Below are 23,052 nucleotides of genomic sequence, written 5' to 3'. Positions count from 1 at the left end.
AATATGACAATTGGGAAGAGGAGTTCATCAAAGATCAGGTGGTGATGCATACCACGAGCACAGCAGTGCAGGACAAGTTGTGGGCCAGTGGTGACACCACCCTAAAGGAGGTGATGGTAATCGTCAAAAGGGTAGAACTAGCGCGCAAGTGTGCGGAAGCAACGAGGAAAGAGACAACCCCCAATGCCATGGTGAACAGAATAGACGAGGAGGAGCCCCACAGGGACTACAAGAACAAGGGTTCGGCAGTAAAGGGGCCCAACAAATGGCAAGGCAACCCAGGGTCTTCCTGGGAAACAAGCGGGAAGTAGCAAGAAACCATGCTATCGATGCGGGAGCTGGTCGCACGAGGCGCACGACAGGAAGTGCCCAGCATTCCGCGCCAAATGTTTATACTGCGGCATAGTGGGCCACTATGAGAAGGTGTGCCGGAGGAAGGCCTCGAAGAGCGTGGTGAAGTATGTCGGACAGGACAGCGAAGAACAGGAAGAGGGCGCAGAGGAAGACGTGGTCACAGTCATTTACATTAAGGATCAAGTACTAGGCGTGGAGGGCCAGGTGTTGAACGTCGACGGCAAGAGAACGATGAAACCGGTCCTGGAGATGTTGATTGGCGGAATTCCGATAAAGGTTGTGGCTGACACCGGCTCACCCTACACCATCATCCAAAGAGCGGTGTGGGAGGAGAGCTTCGCACCACACCTAGGCCCGGAGCTGGAGAGGATGGACATCCGCCCAGTGACGTACAACGGGAACCGCATTCCTATGGCAGGATTCAGACCATTAAATTTTTAGTTCAGAGGCCGGTCAGCGTTCTGCAAACTGTACATATCTGAGAGAGGACCCTCGGTCCTAGGATGGCTCGACCAAGGCGACCTGGGCATCAAGCTGGACCCAGGGGGCAAGGAACAGATACTGCTCGCGGAACCTGGAACCTGGCCTGACCTAGACAAATGGAAAGAAGAATACCCCAGGGTGTTCGGAGGCACAGTCGGGAGAATGGAGAAGTTCGCGCACAGGATAATCTTGAAGGACGATGCAGTACCGGTCGCCCACAAAGTGAGAAATGTACCTTTGGCGGTGAGGGATGCAGTGCAGGAGGAGCTACAGGATCTGGAAAGGAAAGGGATCATTGAACCCATCACGTGCGCGGAGTGGCTCGCGCCCTTAGTGGTAGTGAAAAAGCCAAACGGGAAGATCAGACTGTGCGTCGACCTACGCGAGTTGAACAAGAGCATAGTGGTGGAAAAGTTCCCCTTGCCCAGGATAGAGGAAATGCTGGCCAGAACCAAGGGAGTCAAATGGTACTCCACCATAAACTTGACCTCCGCCTATCACCAGATCGCCCTGCATCCGGAAAGCCGAAAACTCACTTCCTTCATCACTCCATTCGGGTGCTACCAGTTCCGCCGCATGCCGTTCGGGCTAGCCTCGGCGGCTGCAGTGTTCCAAAAGTTAATGCACCAACTGTTTGAAGACACCGATGGAGTCCAATATTTCCAGGACGACATCTTGGTAATGGGACGAGACAGACTGGATCACGACAGTAAACTAGGAAAGGTGCTAAAGATTCTCGAGAGTAAGGGCCTCACAGCGGAATGGACCAAGTGCCGGATAGGAATGGAGTCCGTGACTTAGCTGGGACATGAGATAGGAGTGCGAGGGGTTACCCCGAAAGCAGACAATGTGAGAGCCATCTGCGAGGCGCCACTGCCTTCCAACAAAGAAGAGGTCAGATCGTTCCTCGGAATGGCGGAATATTATATCAAGTTCGTGCAGCACTTCGCCTCCAAAACCCATCACATGAGGCAGCTGACACGAGACAACACAGAATTCTGCTGGTCGAAGGGAGCGCAAGGTGAATTCGAAATCATCAAGAGAGAGGTGGCTGGAGCAATTCCACTCCAAGGTTATGATCCCCACGGCACCACTGTACTAACTACGGACGCCAGCGACAAGGGGCTGGGTGCCGTCCTTATGCAAGATCGAGGTCAAGGAAAAATGGAAATGATCAGTTTTGCATCCCGCACACTCAGCGAGACTGAGAAGAAGTACAGTGTAATTGAAAAGGAGATGCTGGCGGTCGTATGGGCCATGACCAGGTTCAGGCAGTTCTTGTGGGGCACACGGTTCTTGTTAAAAACAGATCACAAACCCTTACTGAAGGTACTAACCTCCAGCGGACATGCAAGTGCCACGCCACGGATCTCAAAGATGACCCTCAAACTGTTAGAATTTAGGTACGATGTGGAACACATCCCTGGCAGTAGGAACAGGGTAGCGGACTACCTAAGTAGAGCGGCGGCCATGGACCAGAGTGGAGAGGACCAAACAGGAGCAGAAGAAATGATGGCACTCATGGAAGACCAAGAAAAAACCATAGGGCTTCAGGAATGGAGGCAGGCTTACGGGAAAGATCAGGTCCTTGAAGAAGTGAAGACATACATCACAGGGGGGTGGCCTGATAAGAGACTAACCCGTGGAGGCCTCAACCCATACTTCGAAGTCAGAGAAGAGCTGTCGATGGACGACCAAGGAGTGTTTGTATACAGAGGGGAGAAAGTCATCCCCCCAGCAGAAATCATCCCCAAACTATTAGACATGCTTCACGAGGGACACTTGGGGATAGGAAAACTGAAACTGAGGGCCAAGCAAAACTATTGGTGGCCAGGGATGGACGTAAGGGCCGAGAGGCACGTCAGGGACAGCCCACAGTGGCAAGGGGCAGACAAAACGCTCAAACCACTCCGCCCTGCCCTTGGTAAATTCGACCCCCCGAGGAATCCGTGGGAGGAGTTGTCAGTGGACATACTGGGCCCTATCCTGGATGTGCATGGAGTCCAGAAGTACGTATGTGTCTTGGTGGATAGGTACTCGAAATGGCCTGAGTTGAAAATAGATGAGGCGATGGATACAGAGACCATCATAAAGTTCCTGGCGGACACTTTTGTGAGGGAAGGCATCCCGAAGTCCATCCTAAGCGACAATGGCCCCCAATTCAGATCTGAGAAATGGAGCAACTTTATGCAAAGAAATGGGATTCTAGCAAAGCACACGTCCATATACCACCCGGCCGGGAACGGGCTTGTGGAGCGATTTAACAGAGTGGTGATGGGCTCGGTGCAGGCAGCCATCTCCAACAACAAGGACTGGGAAAGAGAGATTGAACGCATGGTGTGGGCATACAGGATCACCCCCACAGGGACAGGGTACAGCCCTTTTCAAATACTGAGAGGCCGCGAACCATTCACCCGGGACAACTGCGTGTGGAAGGACAAAATCATAACAAGCGAATGGTCCCCCGCGGTAGTACGAGCTAACCTGGAAAAGGCTCAGGCCATTTACTCCAGACACTACAACACCCGGAGAAATGTGAAAGAGACAGAGCTGGAGAAAGGGGAATAGGTACGAGTAAAATTGGCCACGCTAAGGAGGAAGGGAGATAGCAAATACAGCAAGCCCCTGCAAGTCAAGGAAGTGATGGGTAGAGCGGCTTTGCTGAGTGATGGCAACGTGTGGTCACAAGACCGCATGGCAAGATGCAACAGAGTGCAAGGATGGGACCGAGGTGGAGAAGACCCAGAGGATGTAGAAGAAGGGTCTCAAGAACAAGAACGACCAGATGGAGAGTTGGAGGTGAGCAGAGGAGAACAGCGAGGAGATAGAATGGACTATGGCGAACAGGGATCAGCTAGTGAAGCGGGAAGGAGCAGACGAGATGGAGGCGCGACCGCGCTAGAAGGTGGAGGAGGGAGCGAAGAGACGCAGGAAAGAGTTATCCCGCCTGACCCCCTGAGACTTACACGGAGTGGCAGGGCGGTGATTAAGCCCGCAAGGTTTCGAGACTTTGTCATGAACGACGGACAGTGAGTTAATGTTTGTTTGGGAAAAAGGGGAGATATGTAGTGGCGGTCTAGCTGTTGCACGTCACGTACCGACGTGACGTGCGATCGCCATGTTTAGGGCTGCGCGCGCAGCGCGCATTCAGAAGCGCGAAAAGCCGACAGAGAGCTGCTGCGGCTCGGCGCTCTTTAGGGCACCTGTAATTAATAAAGACCAGTTAACCTACAAATGTTGCAGCGTCCTCATTGGGGCAAACCACGACATTACAGTTATGGTAAACAGTTTGTCCTGAAAGACCTGAATAAACTAATAAGAGAAATGCTGGATTAGTGCATGAGAGAGTGGTGTGAGAGATTACGAGAGATTAAGAGAGAGAGAGACTCCGGCTCTGTTCGACTTCCAAACACCCTGACCCGCCCCCTCTTCACTGGTCTCTGCGATCCGCCCCGCCCGGACCCCCTCTTCCGGGGCCCCCTACCTACGCTCCCTGCCCAGGGCCGCCTTGAGCCTAGAGCCGCCACTGGCATGGAAAACATAAAATATGAATAAATCGACAGCAATTGTCCCTCTCTCATCTTCAAAGTGCGGATGGATGTACAAAATGTATTTACATGTAATTAAGGAACAGTTCTAATCTCAGAACAATACACTGTTTCCTAGTGAAGTGTTGTTTAGGTTATTATGCTGCAGAACAGTTAGGCAAGAACAGAAATCGGCGACGCATAGAACTTCAGTCAATGATATCTCCAATCATGGGTCCAGCTGAGACCGGATTACAACTACTGTTATCCCTCACAACCCATGAATCACGGTGTTGGATCAATCGACACTTCCGGTTGGGTCCATGCGCAAATGAAATACTGTGTGCGCTCACTTCACTTTCCAGCTTTCAGAGCGCGCCCACATAAACACAAAACAAAGTTTTATGGCATGAGGTGGAAGCAAAGGCGTTTTCCCAGAGAAGAGATAAGAGGTCATTAATGCCGAACATGCGTCCGTATGTGGAATCCCATCAGGTCCTGGCCTCACAGGAAATGTATCCTTGTGAGCAGGGCTTTAAGTGGGATGAAAAAACTGGGGGGTCTCTCAAAGGGGCGTGGTCAATGTAATTAAGGGTGTGGCTTAAAAACACGTAAGCTAAAAATCTGTGTTCAGCACAGTGTGCCGCCCCACTTGTATTTTGCTGTTCCTGTCATTGTGTCCAGATATATGATACGACAAGTCACATCATACCTACAAGTCAGGACTATTGGCTTTGTCAATGGTTGTTAGTTGCATAAGATAAATAAGCAGCAACTATGGCTTGTATATAATATTGAAAACACTTCCACTTAAAGCCCTGGTGGTGACACCACGACAATGTTGCTGCTCCTGAGATTCAAAAGTAGAAGGGAAATCCAGAGAGAAAATGACTCTCTTTAAAGGATTTCCCTTCGCCTACAATGCTCACCGAGCGCACATCCATGTGCCTGCTGTCACCTCAGCCCGGGAAAAAAAACGGACCGCCTGTGCCAGGGCACAAAACAGAGCTCGATAGAGACCCGTTTTGAGCCCCCCCTTAAAAAACACTGCCGGTGCTCAGACCCAGTGAGACCCGGCCCACTTAAAGCCCTGCTTGTGAGAAGAAAGGGGCGATAAAAGTGCGCAATGTGTTAATTTGCGTGCACCCTTGTAACACAAAGGGGCTGCTGTTCCTTCTCCGACTCAACAAACCATCACCCCAGGAACAGGCAATGACAATGGCCCCAATGAATAATGTAGACAGAGAATCCCTTGTCACCGTAAAGGCACATGGATACGGATGCATGCTTTGGCCTAGGCGGCACCGCAGTGCTCAGAGCACATGGGAGCCCGCAAGGAGCTCCCTGCTTGTGCCTCGGGGGAACTGTGGAGTACACACGCGATCAGAGTGTGAAACAACTGACCCAGGAACACCCGATCTGAGCAGGGGAACATTGCAGAAAACTGTCTTCAGTGATAGTAACTCAGATTTAAAGAGACTTGCAAAAGCTTCACAATAGGCTAACTGGGTTGGTATTATGGCGCACAAGATGGACGAAAGAAAGCTACACAAACAAGCATTAGAAATGCAATAAGTCTCGCATTTTTATAGTTAGAGCTATTGGCATAGCTCAACAGCTACCAGACAGAAATTGCCACTTTGCTGGTGCCAAACAGAGCATGGCTCAGTGAAAGGTGCTTGAACGCCTAAAACGTTGATAGCCTACAAAATAAAAAGGCAGATCAGGAATGCCAAGGAGGAACCACAGACGGATTGGGATTGCCAAATCAAGCAAACAAGGAGTGAAATAGTCTGGGCATGACCTGACCCAAGCACCGGGAGAATCGTACCCAATGCTCCAATAAAAAACCCTGTAATTCTAAATGGCACAACAATGAACAAATGGCAATTCATGTCAAATGCCTACAGAGGAGATAACAAAAGGTCTTTCAGACAGCGCATGCGCGCTGCCTAGGCTTGAACTAAAAAGGAATATTTAGAAAAAGGTGCACACTATAGTATATTATACAAAGAAAGCTGTCCAAGACATGATGCACAAGCTTAATGAAAAAAGTGGCTTGCGTATAAAAAAAATTTGCAGACTGCAACCTAAACAAGCATCACAAAAACAGTGGCACCCCAAAAGACATCATATATAATATGTATGTGCGTAAGGAACAGCAACATCTAGAAAAAAACATGTAGGGCAAATAAAAAAAGAAAAAAAAAAAGAATGGGCTAACATAAAGCCTTCAGGAAAAGAATACCCGTAATAGGCCAGTGCTCCAGGGGAGGAGCAAGACACAGGAAGGTGGGACAGAAATACAGTAAACCATAGAAAAGCAAGCTTTTAGGAACAACACACACTTGAACAAATCGGCAGCGAGGGGTGGAATGAAAGACCATATACTGAACACAGCATGTCTCAATGAGACAGTGCATGTGCTGCCTAGGAGAGGCCTAAAAATGAGGCAGATGAAAATAAACACCAACAAGCAAGTCTATTAATCTGATCGGATGGGAGGCCCTTTGTACATCTGGATTTCCTTTGGTTGTGAACAGGCCTAGTATTTGTCACTGAGCGGATAGCACTTGAAAAGCAAATGGATGTGAGCCTACATTAACTGTGTACGTGAATTCACTCGGTATTATCAACACATAAGATATAATAATTGAGAGAATTATCATGTAAACCTCTCTAAGGCAGGGTTCCTAAAACGTAGTAACATGACCCTCTTTTCTTTTAGTAAGCAAAGTTACACAATATTAAGGCCGTGCCACCTCAATTTCCAGCATTTCTCAGTTGATTGAGGTGAAAATATTAAAAGTGAAATATCATCATCACACTGCCAAAATGCAAGTAACTCAAAACTCCACAGTTGGAACGAGGGAGGATATTACCACCAGAAACGATGTGCTGCGAGCAAGGAGGGCTATGCAGTGGTTACTAGTAATGGCAATAGTGAAGTTTAAAGTCTTAATGTTAACCCTTAAGAGTATATTCGGACAGCCTCCTAAGTACCTGAAAAACAATTTTCATGCTGCCCTGCCAGGGAACCCAAGCGAAGTGGGAAACAGCATTAAATTCCTCCTATATTCAGTTATGTGTAGCTGAATGCACATCATTCCCAATATGGGCAACAAGGGACTGGGTGAACTGCCCCAAAACGTGTGATTCATGGGAAATAACTTCCACAGCCAAACTCAAGTTTCTGAAAAATGCCCTTGGTAGATTGACTTACAGGTACACAAGAGCGGAAACACACAATTGAGGCCCTTATTATAGGTTAGAAGGAAATAGGTATGGGGATATGGGGGAGGGTGGAAGGCAGAATCTACAAATCTACTAAATTCTAGTGATTATCAGGGTATTCCCCGGAATGGGGAATATCCACACAGACCTGAAGATACCGGGCCTTTTACCATTTGGTTTCCCCATATTGCAATGGAAAACTGCTGAAATTTTCCACTTGTTTAACGTGTCAGCATGAGGGCCAGTGGGGCTTGGGCAACGTCGTGGGCAGGGCAGTGATAGGCCTTTCAGGGGAGGGTGGGATCAAATGTCTGTCCATCTCCCCAATTCCCTCTGACCTGCAAGGGGTAGGCAGGGCTAGGCCATGCTCCTACCCAGCCCTGCAGCATCTGAATCTGAAAGTCTCTTGTGTCTCCATCCCCGGAATTAACGGACATGATCATTGCAGGCTCACACACTTGGAATTGCTAGCTGCTGTTTTTCACCAGAATTTATCCCTTAGGTAAAATACCTGCTCTCGTAACGAGGGCTTCAGACAGAAGTGCCTAACAACAACAGTGGCAAAAGTGCAAGTAAGAAACAGCAGTCAATTGGAAAACATACATAGCAAAATAGGCAATCCCACTGATAAGGTACATTAACATCTGACATATGTGCAGTGAGGCAGAGACAGAAAAACACTAACAGAGAATGAACAAACCCAACTGGGTGTCATGAAATGTTACATACCTCTATTTTTCAACAAGAAGTGAATGGATGAGGGTCATGGCCAACCTTTGCACACCGAGATCCAGGACGTTTCTGAGGTAGGAGTTTCAATGATAACAGGAAATGGAGGATCAGGAAGAGTAGGTAAAAGGAAAATGTATGTATTGCTGAGAAGAACAAGTTACTTGCCTCAGTAATGCCTTATATGGTAGAGACTATCCAACTGCAGTTGTCTAACCTTTGAACTTCCAAGCCATCTGACTGGATCCGGAAGTTTCTTTTCACGACTTTCCATGACAGAAGCGCAGAGCCATAAAGAACACTGACCACTGGTGTGGAAAACTAGGGCCCTGAAAGGGATTGGCCCTGTCCCTAGAAATCAGTTTGCAGAGAGGTTGAGGATGGTTGGGTTGGTAAGGAATCTACGGCTCAATAGAGTCTCTACCAGATAAAGAGTTACCAAATGTAAGTAACTTGTTCATCTGAGAGAGACTTCTAGCCGCAGACTCCTTACCTTAGAGACCCAAGCGATACATCCCTGGAAGTGGGTCTGCAGATCTATCTCACACAAGGAAGTTCTGCAGGACCGGGCAAAGTTAGCATCCTTATGGACCTGTATGCCTAGGCAGCAGTGTTTGGTAAACATGTGCAGGGAAGCACACGTTGCGGCGAGGCAGATGTCCAGGACTGGAACTTCATTAGCTAATGCAGTTGTGCCGACTTTAGCTCTGGAGGAATGAGCAGGCAAACCCTCAAGGGTTTGCTTCTTAGCCAAAGCTAGCAGATTTTGATACAGGGAACAATCCATCATGTGATGGTCCTCTTTTGAACAAACCGTCCTTTCTTCGCCTCAACGTACCCTACAAACAGTTGGTCATCCACTCTAACCTCTTGAATGCGGTCAAGGTAGAACGCCAACGCTCTCTTTGGGTCCAGCCGGTGAAGTTGCTCCTCTTTCTTGGAGGGATGAGGCGGAGCTTAAAAAATAGGCAGAGTGATGGTTTTGCCTACGTGAAATGGAGTGAGCACTTTCAGACGAAAGGAAGCTTTTGTATTAAGCACCAGTTTGTCTCGATTGATGTTAAGATATGGTGGCTTGGATGACAAGGTTTGAAGCTCACTGACCCTCCGGGCAGATGTTATTGGCACCAGGAAGGCCGTCTAGATGGTAAGGAGCCTCAGAGGACAGTTATGTAAAGGCTCAAATGGAGCACACATCAGGAACGTCAGGTTCAGATTAAGGTCCCACAGAGGCATAATGAAAGGAGAGGGAGGTAACATAAGTTGTAAACCTTTCAAAAACCTATTGGAAAAGGGAAGGTTGGTCAGGCAACCAAAGAAAAGCAGAGATTGCAGAAAGATATCCCTTATCAGTGCCCAGAGCACAGCCCTGCTGGACAAGGAAAAGAATGAACAGGAGAACCTGAGCAAGGGGGGCAGAAAGGGGGTCAATTTGTCATGCTGTACACCATGCCACATATTTTGTCCAATGTCAGGCATAAACCGTCTTGGTGGAGGGACGCCTGGCTGCCAAAATAACGTTACAGACTTCGGTGGAAGGTCGAAAGCTGTGAACTGTCACTCCTCAATCTCCATGCAAGAAGACGGAGCGTTGACCGGTTTGGGTGGAGAGCCCTCCCCTGCTGCTATGACAGAGGATCCTACCAAAGGGGCAGCCTGATCGGAGGACCGATGGCCATGCTCACCAGCTTGGGATACCAGACTCTCCGTGCCCAATCCAGAGCCACAAGGATGACTTGAGCCCAGTCATTCTTGATCTTATTGAGAACTCTGGGCAGGGGTGGTATGAGGGGAAAGGTGTATAGGAGGCCTGAGTTCCACTCAAGACGAAAAGCGTATCTGAGAGAGATCTGCCTTGGAAACTCCAGCACGCAAAACTAAGGACATTGCATGTTATCGTAGTTGGCAAACAGATCTATCCAAGGCTCTTCCCACTGCTGAAAGAGACCTTCCACCACCTCCGGATAGAGACGCCATTTGTGATCCATCGGGCATCTTCGGCCGAGTTTGTCCACTCTGGCATTAAGAGAAACTGCCACATGTTGAACCACCATGGATGTGCCCTGCTATTCCAGCCACATCCAGAGTCGAGACAAAGAGTTCCAGACTCCACCTCGCGCAGCTTGTTGCAGTACCACATGGCAGTGGTGACGTCAGTAAACATTTGCACTAGCCTTCCCTGAATGGAGGGTAGAAAGGATTGCAATGCCAATTGGATCGCTTGAAGCTCCAACAGGTTGATTTGGAGTTCGGATTCCGCCAGAGACCTGAGTGATCTGAACTCTACCTACCTCTCCCAGATGGCCGCCCCATCCCAGGAGTGACGCATCTGTCACTACTGGCAGATCTGGTTGGGGAAGGGAGAGGTGTCTGCAGATGACCCAATTGCGGTTCATAAGTCATCAATGTAGGTCCTTTGCAGTTCCCTCTGAGATCTGGACCAGGTCAGAGAGATTCCCCTGATGTTGCGCCCACTGAAACTTAAGGTCCCACGGCGGAGCCCGCATATGCCAATGCGCATGTGCCACAAGCAGGATACAGGAGACCATGAGGCCCAGCAGCCTCAGAGTCGGTCTCATCGAAATCTAGGCTAGAGGCTGAAACATTGGTATCATATCCTGAATATCCTAGACTCGCCGTTCGGGCAGATAGGCCCAAAACTGCACCATGCACATAACAGCTCCAATAAAAAGTATCATCTGAAAGGGAGTCAGGTGTGACTTCAGCACGGTGATAGTGAACCCCAGTGAACGCAGGAGGTCCGCTGTAGTCTGGAGGTGGAGAAAACAGGCTGGGGGAACCCGCCTTTAACAGCCATTTATTGAGATAGGAGAAGACTGGCACCCCCACCACCGCCATCACCTTGGTTAACACTCGAGGGGCACTGGTAAGGTCAAAAGGAAACACAGCAAACTGAAAGTGCTCGTAGCCTACCGTGAACCACAGGGACTGTCTATGGGCAGGCAGGACGGGAATTTGGAAATATGCATCCTGCAAGTCCAATGCTTCCATCCAGACTCCCGGATCCAGGGGAGACAGGACCTGAGCAAGAGTAAGCATTTTGAATTTCTCCTTCTTGAGAAAGAAATTGAGAGAATACAGGTCGAGTATAGGACGACGGCCTCGTACTTGGTGGGCACCACAAAGTACCAGTAATAGCAACCACAACCTACTTCTGGTGCTGGCACTCTCTCTATGGCTCCTTTTGGATAAAAGAGATGTCACTTCCTGGCGTAGAAGGGATAGTTTGTCCTTAGTCAGCTTGTTGTAAGTAGATGGCATGGAGGGAGGGATAGTCTCGAAAGGGAGGGAGTAGCCCCTTCCGACAATCTGCAAAACCCACCTGACTGATGTTATGGATTGCCAGCGGGTAGGGGATGGTGAATCCTGCCACCCACTGGGTGCCCATGACAGTAAACTGGCCGACTAGGATGGTTTGGAGGTTGCTGGGGGGGGAATTTAACCCAACCACTAGCCACTCAACCTACAGGGCTTGTAGGTACAGTGTCAACAGCCACACATAGGCTGGAAAGCTTGTGCACCGCAGTGTTTGGGCGGGTAAGGACGCAGCTGTATGCCCCTTCCAGGGCCACGAAAGGCAGATTGAGGGTGATGAGGGGCCACAGAAAGGCCCAATGACCCTGCCGTAGCCCTGCTGTCCTCAAAGCACTCCAGCACTGAATCCATTTTGTCTCCAGAGAGACGGGAGCCATCAAAGGGCATGTCCATGAGTGATGACTGGACATTCCTAGAAAAACCAGCAGTTCTCAACCAGGCATGGTGTCGCAGGACCATTGTCAATGAAAACGCTCTGCATAGTGAGTTGGTGGTGTTTAGTCCACAGCGAATGTTGAACTTAGCAGCATCCCTCCTGTCGGCAACAACCGGAGAAGCACGGTGCCAGGGCCTCCTCTGGGACTATTGGTAGCACTTGAGCAACGGTATCATACAGGGCATGGGAAGGCATGCAGTGTTGACTAATCGCAATGCCAGGCTGGTGGAAGAAAACATTTTCTTGCCTAAATTGTGGAGCCTCTTGGATTTCCCATCCAGAGGGGATGGTTGGGAGTGCACCATGATTTACATGAGAAGTGGTGAATTGGACATCCAAGCTGTCCCTGGTAGGGTGTTCCGAGGGGAATTAGGGGTCCCCAGGAGTGGGGCGGTGGGCAATTGCCCTGTTCACAGGAGCCCCTGTGCTGGGCCTGGACATCAGTAAGTGCTTCACTGAATGGGAGAAGAGGTTTGAAAGGGGACACTACCCCCTGGGGCACTTACATCAAGACATCAGTCTTGATTATCACAGAGGGCAAGCTAAGGCCCACGACCTCAACCGCCCTCTCCAGAGCCACACCAGTCCAAAGAGTCATAAGGCTGGTATTCTTCAGAGGCCAGCTTTTTCAGAGTCCTAGCCCATAGTAATAGGGCTCAGGCCTGGAAGGCATGGCTCCAGTTGGCACCGGAGCCGGCATCGGAAGATGCCCCTCCAGCTTTGTCACAGTCAGGAATGAGAATGAGGATGGCGGCAGCTCCGTGAGCATCAGCCTTGGGACTGGTGCTGTGGAAAGTCAACATAGCACGACTGGCGCCAATCTGGATCAATCTCTGAATCCTTGAGGCCCGACTGGCAGTGGGGCTGCCGGCGTGGATTCAGTAGTGGCCCCTCCCGAACCTTGCGGGCCCAAAAACACGCCAGAGGGAACGGGCCGCTCAGCTATGAAGGGCATGGTCTCACAAAACTCCTGTATGTGAGTGGGAGGCGCTCTGGCTCCCAGAAATGCAGGGAGGTATGGAGACAGCCCAGACGCTAGCTCAAATTTTGAGCCAGGCCTCGTGGGACGATTACTCGTCTTCTTGGCCGATGGATGAAGTGAAGTCGAAGAGCGCTTCAACTTCTTTTCTTTTTGTGGCTCCAAGACTTACCTGAACAACTCTAAGACCTGGAATGGGACGACAACGTCTGACTCCGCAACCCTTCCCAGGACCTTCCTCTCGACCAGGAACTCAAGCACTGCAGGTTCGAGCCACCAGGAGCTTGAGGGATCACTCCCTGAAGGCCTTTGGATGCGTGGCAGGCAGGGCACGCTTTGGGTCATGGTCCCACTTGAGGCACCGCAGGCAAACAAGGGGCGGGTCCAGGGGCGGATTGGCACTGCGGGCATTCGGGAATCAGCCGAAGGGCCGTTGTCTCAGTGCCCTCTGTGGGCCAGTTTTTTTCTCCCCTTTCCCAGTTCACAGAGAGTGCTCTCTGCTATCTGCTCTCTGTGGACTGGGAAAGGGGAGAAAAAAAAAGGCCCACAGAGGGCACGGAGACAGAGACAGAAATGAAAGCGCTTCACTGTGCGCCATATAGTGATTATTAGCTGTGGCCTCTACTTCACCCCCTGCCCCTGCAAAGCAATCACGCCAAGGGTGGGCTGGGGAGGGGTGATTGTTTGCGAAAATCGGCCTCCCTGGGGGCCAGGTGTTGCTCAGGCCTTGAGCCATTTTCACCTCGCCCCCCCTGGGGCCCACACAGTCGAGAAACAGTGTTAATCTTAATACCTCGCCCACAGCCCCTCAGATTCAGGGCATAGTGGGCGAGGAAGAATGGGTCTGACTGTGGGGGCTAGGTGATGTTTTGAACTCGCACCATCTTCACCTTCGCCCCCCCCCCTGGCTACCGTGGATGACCCAGCAGCTGTGTTTTGCGCTCCCCTGCCAGGACATTGCCCTGGGGACTGGAGGGCTGGGGAGGGCAGATTAATTTACTAATTGCAGGGGCCATACTGCTGTTCATGTGCTCCTGAGCTAAAGGTCTGAGGAGGGCTGAGTAGGTTAGTAATAGCAGGGGCTTCAATTCTTTTCAGGTGCTCCTGCACTGGAGGGCTCAAATAATTTTGTGACAGAAAGGGGCCTTGCTGGTTTTTTAGTTGCTCAGCATGTAGGCCATTGTCACCTTGGTCCTGTGTCCTGCACAAGAACAGTATCCTCCCACTTTCATTCCTTGTCTGTGCATAGGCATATGTGGCCTGATGCCAGCGTTGCAGAGATGGGGATTCAAGTTTGAATCCCAGCGTCTGCTCAACACCCTGTGATTCTGGGCAGATCACTTCATCGCCCAGGCCCTTAAATAAAAAAATCGGATCATGTGTACTGTAATTGGTACTCATGAATAGAACTCAAATAGCCTATGTCTTGGGCTGAATTTACACTATATAAAATTGTCAAATGGTAAAACAACTATAAAAAATAACCATTTGTTCATGCTTTATGATTCTGCAAAGGGACCATGATAATTAAAGAGGACACTTTATAAAAACATGTCCATATTTTTAACACAGCTTTTCCGATACAAAATGTCCATTTAATTCCCCTTAGTGCTTCACTATCTGGTTTTTTTATGTTGTGGAGGCTGCGCTCTGACACCTAAGTCATTCGGCACCTCTTGTTGAGTGCACCATTCTACTTCTATGTTCTTTTTGTTATTCTGGGAGAGTCTAAGCTTGCCCTAAGATAACATTTCATAGTATTCATAATTTCCAGTGACTCCCTCCTCAATGGGGGATCTTGTTGGCTGATGTTTGTGGTAGCTGGTTAAGAAAGAGTATCCAACGACATTGTGCAGGGCGTTAAGACTGCAAGTAAGTATTCAGTTATCTGAACTGCAGTGCTCCTAGTCTTTACCAATGTTACTTGCTCTGTAAGCTTTAAAATGCTTAATTTCCTAAATATTTCTCTACAAATTAGACCTCAAAGAGTAACCAAATGGTGTTTCATGAAAGGGCACGCCTCTTGAATGTGGGCCACGCCCCTTAAATGGAGGTCACGCCCCCTTAATGTGGCCCACTTTTTTCGTCAGTGCCCGGGCCAAATTGTGATCCCAATCCGACCCTGGGCGGGTTCATCATAAACATCTGCCGGTGATAGGCGCCATAGGGCTTGAAGCTGGCCTTCTTGGAGGACATCCCTGCCACACCAGGAGCTAGGACCTCAAAAAGACTTCGACAAATTGTTGAAAAAAGCTTGGTCAAAACGAGACTATGGGGTAACTTTTCCCAGATCTGTGCTGGGTGGCGCAGAAAGAAAAGAACGGACGTTAGTGCCTGGTGGCACCTATATAGGCACCGTGGATGTCACTTCCAGTGGGGATGACGCCACCTACTGGCGCAAGAGTACTGCTCATGAAAAATGTACAGATCCAGTCTGACGCCTGGGGATAATTCTAAGGTAAGGAATCTACGACTAGAAGTCTCTATCAGATGAGATCACAGAGATGTTGCTGTAATGTTATACCCTATGTTTCACTGTGTGACGTGTGAAGGAGTAGGGGGTAAGAGTGTGTGGATATATTCACCTGAAAATACAGAGGCGTAGTTTAGATATACTGAACCTGTAAATTATATGACTGCTTAAATCTGGGTGAGAACAACCTGTGCATGCTGGATTGGAAAGCTAGGTCTGTCGAAAAAACTTGCCAGATCACAGGCAATGCAGGGCCTTATCTTGTACATTAGGAGTGGGGTAACTTGCAATTACATCAGAGTTGATAAGTCCTAAACAGGCGTCTACTTCTTACATCCTCTTTGGTCAGTTGTAATTGTCCTGTGCATCTAAGCAGCATAGGCACATAGAAAAACGTGCATGCTCACTGACTTTAACAAAGGCAGCAGAAACATATACAGGCATTTCAGTTGGGCTTTGAATCAAATTGATTTACATTGTTCATAATATCTGCGGCAAAAGCATATTTTTCAAGACCTAGTGAAGTAGTTGAACAATAGTTCTACAATTTATACTTATCACTAAGTGAGGCAAGACATTCCTGGTTGCAGCTCCACTTATTAAGATATTTTCTTATCAGAACAGAGGATAGAAATGCCAATTTAGGGGAGAGGTGTTGGCCTAACGGCTAGGGCAGTCGACCTCAAATCTGAGGAATCGGGTTAGAGTCTCAGCAAGGACGCGCAACATCCTGTGATTCTGTGTAAATAAATTAATCTCCCCATGCCTAACAAAAATGAATATGTCCTCATGTAACGCAACTGGTGCTCGTATAAAGCACTTTGAAACTCAAACCCTTCGGGTCAAATTTGCGCTATATAAAAATCCGTACAATAAAATAAATACAAATTTAGCATTTCCACAGTACTTGATAATTAAGTGCGATATTTAGAAATGGGAGCCTGGGGGTGGCTACCATCGATTGTACTACCCTGTTATAAGCCTAAGGGGGTTCAAGTAAGCAGGAGACAGAGCCCTTGGGAACCCAAACCTATTGAGGGTTGTCCATATGAGTCTTCAGCCTGTTAGTAAAAAATCTAAATAAATGTAACTGGCAATATTCTAAGTGCAAGTAATATTTTAAGTGCAACATGTGGTAAACCCGTGCCATCTGGCTGAGACTGCCCTCCATCCAAGGAACCAGAAGGGCTTCACTCATGGCTAAAGCAACACTTACCAGTGGAGGCCCTAGTCTCAAACGGCGAATCATACAGAAAAGACATTGAGGCGGACCTCAAAAAGGAGAAGAACATATTAATAATAAAGGGGATTTATAAAGCGCCTGGTGACGCCATCTCGGCGTGTCCCCGCGCTACGGAGAGAGAAAGATACAGATAGCGGGCTAACCAGGAGGCTTAGTTATTGTACAGGTGGGTCTTAAGGAGTTTCCTGAACTTCATTTCAGATCCTTCTAGCCTTAAGCTGACCGGGAGTTTGTTCCAGTTGCTGGCTGCCAGCCGTCTGAAGGAGCGTCCACCCATTTTTGCTTTTTTGACATGGGGAATTTTTAGTAGTCCTATCCCGACTGAGCGTAATGCTCTAGTAGGTTCATAGATCTGAACCAAGTCAGAGAGATAGAATGGTGCTTTATGCCAAACAATCCTGTGGCAGATTAGGAGTGCCTTATACAGCACTCTCTTTCTGACTGGAAGCCAGTGTAGCGACGCCAGGGCTGGACTGGATGCTGCTCTTTTGGGGAGTCTCAACACTAACCGAGCAGCAGTGTTCTGGAGGACTTGCATTCGTCTTAGGTTTTTTTCCGTAGTGCCTAAGAGCAGCACATTGCCGTAGTCCATGCGGGATGTCACTAGGGCTTGGGCCATGGTTCGTCGGGCCTCCAGAGGGAGTAAATCCAATGTGCGGTTGAGGGTTTTCAGTATCCCAAAACATTTTCCCATTAAGCGATTCACATGGCCCTCATAGGACAGTTTGGGATCAACCCAAATTCCCAAATTCTTTGCCTCTTTGCTGGGATTGGGCGTGGGGCCCAAGCATGTTGGCCACCAGTCCCCTGTCCAACTGGAGTTGCTACCACCAATCACCACGACCTCCGTTTTAGAGCCATTAAGTTTTAAACAGTGAGAGTTCATCCAACCTGCTAAGGCCTGCATACAGGCCTTGAAGTTGGATGCAGCTGTGTCGGGGGCTTGGGACAGAGAGATCAGCAGTTGGGTGTCGTCAGCGTACGAAACTAACTCCACTCCAAACGCTAGTACCACTTCTGCCAAGGGGGCCATATAAAGATTGAACAGACTAGGGCTCAAAGCCGAGCCCTGCGGCACCCCTTGTTCAAGTGCGATGGCAGAGGATTTAAAGGAGCCCCTTTGGACCTGAAAGCTGCGGTCGGTAAGGAACACCTTAAGCCAGCTTAGTGCAGCCTCGGTGAACCCTGCTTTGTTTAGACACTGTAGCAAGATGGAGTGAGCTACAGTGTCAAACGCTGAACTGAGGTCAAGCATTATCAGTGCCATGGTATGTCCGGAGTCCGCCTTTTGCCGCAGAGTCTCCGTTGCTCTCAGTAGGGCCGTCTCAGTAGAGAAGCCCGGTCGGAAGCCTGACTGAGAGGGGTGTAGGAGGTTGTTTTTCTCCAAGTGAGCCATAAGTTGTATATTGGCCACTTTCTCAGCCACTTTGGCCAAGTAGGGTAGTAGTGAAATGGGTCTCAAGTTTTCAAGCGCTTCCAAACTAACGTTTGGTTTCTTTTTGATAGGGAGAACTATCGCTTTCTTCCAATCAGCAGGGAGAGTACCGGAGGCAAAAGAGAGTTGAAGTACATGCCTGATATAGGGTTCTAGCACCGTGATACTTTCCCCCAACACCCGAGGAGGTGCAGGATCTCTCGGAGAACCTGATTTAATACTCTGACAGATGTTGGTGAGTATCTCTGTAGGGGGTACCACAAAGATTCTGAGACAGTCATCTACCCTGCTTGCTCCTATATTTTCCTCAAAGTCTCGGCCACAGCTTATATCGCCTGAGAAGGTGGCGTAGATGTCTTGGACTTTTCCAGCAAAATAAGTCGCTATTCTGTTGCATTCCTCGACTGAATCTTTTTCTGAAATGTTACTATTAGCTACTACAGAGATTTCTTTAAAAATTTTAAATAATTCTCGCGAGGAATTATCTGCCTCCTCAATACGAGTTTTATAATGTACAGCCTTAGATCTTCGAAGTGTGATTTTATATTTTCTCTGTGCCTCCTTGTAAGTATTCTTAATTTGAGGGCAGAAATCAACCCGCCATTTGCGCTCTAATTTTTTGCATTCTGATTTAGCTATCTGCAACTCAGGCGTGAACCACGGGGCAGATTTTTTATCTCGGGTATTAGTCTTTGATGGACACATCGGGGCTGACTCATCAAGTGCGTCTAGAATGCGCTTCTCAAGATTGCTATTTGCACTTTCGCAATTATCACCTCCTGGAGGACCTCCTAACTCTAGTCGTTGACTAAAGGTGTCTAGTGAGAATTGCTTCCATTTACGTCTTGGATAGTTGTTTTTTTCTCCCCTGTGAGTATCGGTACTCGGGCAGTGGATTTTGAAAGGGATTAAGAAGTGGTCCGACCAGGGAACCGGCGCGGGCTGATTCACGCTCACACCCTTCCAACTGCTAAAAATAGGGTCTAATAAGTGTCCATGTATATGAGTAGGGGCCTTATTTTTTAGTTCTATTTGTAGGGCCAGCAAGTCTTGCTTTAGTTCAGTAGCTTCCCTGGATCGATCATCTTCCAGGTGGATATTAAAATCACCTAATATCAAAATTCTACTTTTCCTAATGGCTAGGTGAGCTATAGCCTCCACTAGGTTGGGTTTAAATTCCTTCAGATTCCCGGGGGGTCTGTATACCAGGATTCCCGATACAGTAAGCTGGGGTCCCAATTTGAGAGTGAAAAGCCCGGCCTCCGAGTTGTCTATTTGTAGGGGCACCAGAGAGCATTCAAGCGGGGCCTTTACGGCAATGGCGATTCCTCCACCCCTCCCGCCCTGCCTATCTAGTCTGTTAAGAGAGTAACCTGGCGGGATGGCTTCAATTATATCCGGGTCTGAATGTTCATTGAGCCATGTTTCCGTCAGGAAGAGAACATCCATCCTCTCATCCAGGAGAAGGTTCCATATGTGAGTATTGTGTTTGCTTAGAGATCTACAGTTTATCAAGCCACCATTGACCCTTCCTCTGTCAGTTTCACTAGTAGGTTCTCGTAGAAATTTAAAGGGGCAGGTGGGGCAGTTATGAAGAGTTAGTGCTTCCATCGTGTGCCAGCATATTCCCATATTTGCGGGGCACAAATCAAGCAGTTGTTGTCTTTCATAGCGTATGTGGGAAGATACGGAATGCACAGGGGTCATGGCCCCAGGCCCCGGTCGGCCGCGGACGGGCGCAGACGGGCTTGACTTAGGCGAGACTTCGGCGCGCCTTCGTCGCGCCCGCTGCACGCGTCCGCTGCGCGACCGCTTTCCCATGCACATTTATAGAGAGACGAGTGTCAGCTAGAGCGCTGACCTGTCCCGACAGAACCCGGAAGTGCAGGGCTCCTCCTCGCCCTCCGCAACAAAAGCCCAGAATGGACGCGGCGGGATTAGCGAGGGTGAGTGACCCCTGAGCTATAACTCAGCCCAGAGGTTAGGTGCACACAAATTAAAATTCAGTTTTCACAGTAACATAATACAATTTTTAAAATTAGCAGTAAATCGCCAGTTTTTAAAATACGCTCGTTTTCAGCGCTTACAGCGTCGCCCAGCGCAAAGCAGATCGAGTTAGCCACTGCCACCGGCTTCCTCTTCTCCGCAGTCTGCAGTCTGAAAGATAGCCAACAGGAATAGGTTTATCGCCAGTGGCCAAGCATGGGGGAAAGTAAATTGGTTACTCATGACAGAGTAAAATCATAAACTGGACGTGGCAGCTAAATCCCGAAAGCACAATCCATGAACAAACATCTGGAAATCCTTCCCAGAGATCAGGCGGTTCATTTATTGGTTCTACCAGATATCTTACTCTAGACATTTAGAAAGAGAATATAATGCAAAGTACAAATACTAATTTTCGGCATAAGAATGTATCACATTTAAACATTTCAGAATAATCCAACAGATGTATTGCACTCTTTCCTGAACCTATTCAATGTTCCCCTTCCTTACTTCTGGGGTAACGAAGCAATGAAGTTCTTAATCCCTTTTCCACACCTTCCATGTGGTGCTTCAGATTCCACAGTGCCATGCTCTCCACCAAGACTTTCACTTGGTATAATGGCATTCACTCACCCAGCAGCCTCCTCTGTCCCCGTTGCTGTTCGCACTGACAATTGAACCCCCAGCTGTGGCTATACGGGCGACTCTAGGAGATGGTATACCACTGGGGGATGCAGTTCACCAGGTGTCGCTCTACGCTGACGACCTGTTGGTGTATGTGAGACGTGGGGCACATGCCGGGGTGGCTGCCTCAGCTGCTGCAGACCTTTGCTACTATCTCGGGGCTTCCCGTGAATGCGGGTAAATCCTGTCTTTATGCTTTTAGCGCAGGGACTGCGGACCTGGAATACTGTCTTGACGGTTCACAGGTCCAGTGGAAAGGGGACACCTTCGATACCTGGGGATACAAATCTACTGTAGCCCAGCTGATTTGTGGGAAGGGCAGTCACGGCGCCTCAATCGCAGGTGCGCTTTTGGACCACACTTCCTCGGACGTCAACAGGTAGGGTGGCGCTTGCCAAAATGGTCATGCTCCCCCACCTCCTGTACTACTTTGTTAATTTGCCGCTGTTTATTCCGGGCCCCTTCTTTAACAGCCTCAACAGAATGTTGTGGGACTTTGTCTGGGGCACAGCTAGGCACAGGCTGGCACTTGCCAGGGGTGGCCTGGCTGCTCCCTGTTTTGAGCACTACGATCTTTCCGGCTCAACTGCAGTGGGTTGCTCGCTGGCTGGTGGACAGGGGCAGGGATGATACAGCCACAATAATGCCGCCTTACTCGTTAGAACAAATCACAAGACTTTTTCATCCTCTTGCTCCAGCCACGAGACCAACGCCACTCCTATTGGAGGTGGCATACAGGTGCTACCGAAGGGCCCTATATGTTAACCGCACTGCTGTCCCGTAAGCACCGGCCATACCCCTGGAGGGTTCCCCGAGCGGTGGAGGGGTGCTTACGGCTCCTGTGCTTGCAGACTGGCGGGAGACCGTTGTGCATATGTGCATGTGGCAGGGCTCATTGCTGCTTGCGTGGTGCTAGCGCGCTGACATTTCAATTTGTTGTTTGTCTGCCATTTGGTTTTTAAATCAGATACCGGAGTATCTTTTAACTATTTTTACTTTGCAGGGCACTTGCTTAGGACACTCTGGTGGGGCCATACCTTAGCGGCTGAGGCTCTCACCTCCCCCCCGCACTCCCCTGACTCACCGGACGCACTCGGGCGGCTGCCTTGTCCATCCTTCCTCCACGCCTCGTTCCGACAGGGTGGCTAGCACCGTTGAGCGGAGGGCGTGGAGGTGAGAGGCAGTCACTTCCGCTGCGCGAGGGGCCGGTTAGCGGTCTAGTGGCTGGGAGGCTGACGGGCTGAGGGATACAAAAGGCGGATGTACCCCCGGAAGCGCAGCGGGCGCGACGAAGGCGCGCCGAAGTGTCGCCAAAGTCGAGCCCGTCTAGGCCCGTCCGCAGCCGACTGCGGCCCGGGGCGGTAGACCCTGCTCCTGATGATAAGATCTATTGGGACAGGGAGCAGCTCCTCGGTCTACGCCCGGATACCCCCTATCCATGTAGGCACGACATGTCAAGTGAAGATGCGGAATGTGCTCACTGTCGGTTTCGGTTTACCACCGTGCTGCAATGTACTGGGGAGCGGACCGCGTTAACATGCGGTCTTCTCAACGTGAGATCATTGCGTAAGCACAGACTCGATATATTCGAGTTGCTCACGGAGAGAAAGTTCGACCTATTATTCCTCACGGAAACATGGCTGGACCAGTTCTCCGACTCTGATATTATCGACGCTATGCCGGAGAACTACTCTATGGTCAGGCAAGACAGGCCAGTGGGGAAGGGAGGGGGAATAGCTATTATTTTTAAGATGACTCTGGGATGTTTACTGGAGCCCACCCCGATTACTGAGAGTGAGGCAGGAGCATTCACCATACAAGTTAATGGGGGTATGACGATTAAAGGCTTTCTTATATATAGAGCCCCTGGGTCCTGTACCAAGTTCAGGGAGAGTCTGTTAGAGAGCACAACAGAGGCGGCATTACGCAGGGATAAATTCCTCCTACTGGGAGATTTGAATCTGCATTTGAACAGCCCTGAGGACAAAGGAGTGAAGGAGTTCTGTAGGGATATTCAAGCCCTTCAGCTTGAACTCAAGCTCTCAAGTCCCACGCATCGTCTAGGCCATCTTCTGGACCCGGTTTTTGCAAACTGGGGAGGGGTTGAGGTCACCACAGTTGAGCCAATCCCCTGGACAGACCACTTTTTAGTG

The sequence above is a fragment of the Lissotriton helveticus genome, chromosome 1_1 (assembly GCF_964261635.1).
Source record: "Lissotriton helveticus chromosome 1_1, aLisHel1.1, whole genome shotgun sequence".
NCBI lineage: Eukaryota > Metazoa > Chordata > Amphibia > Caudata > Salamandridae > Lissotriton > Lissotriton helveticus.
The sequence above is the reverse complement of the archived record's forward strand: the minus strand, read 5'-3'. Positions refer to the sequence as shown.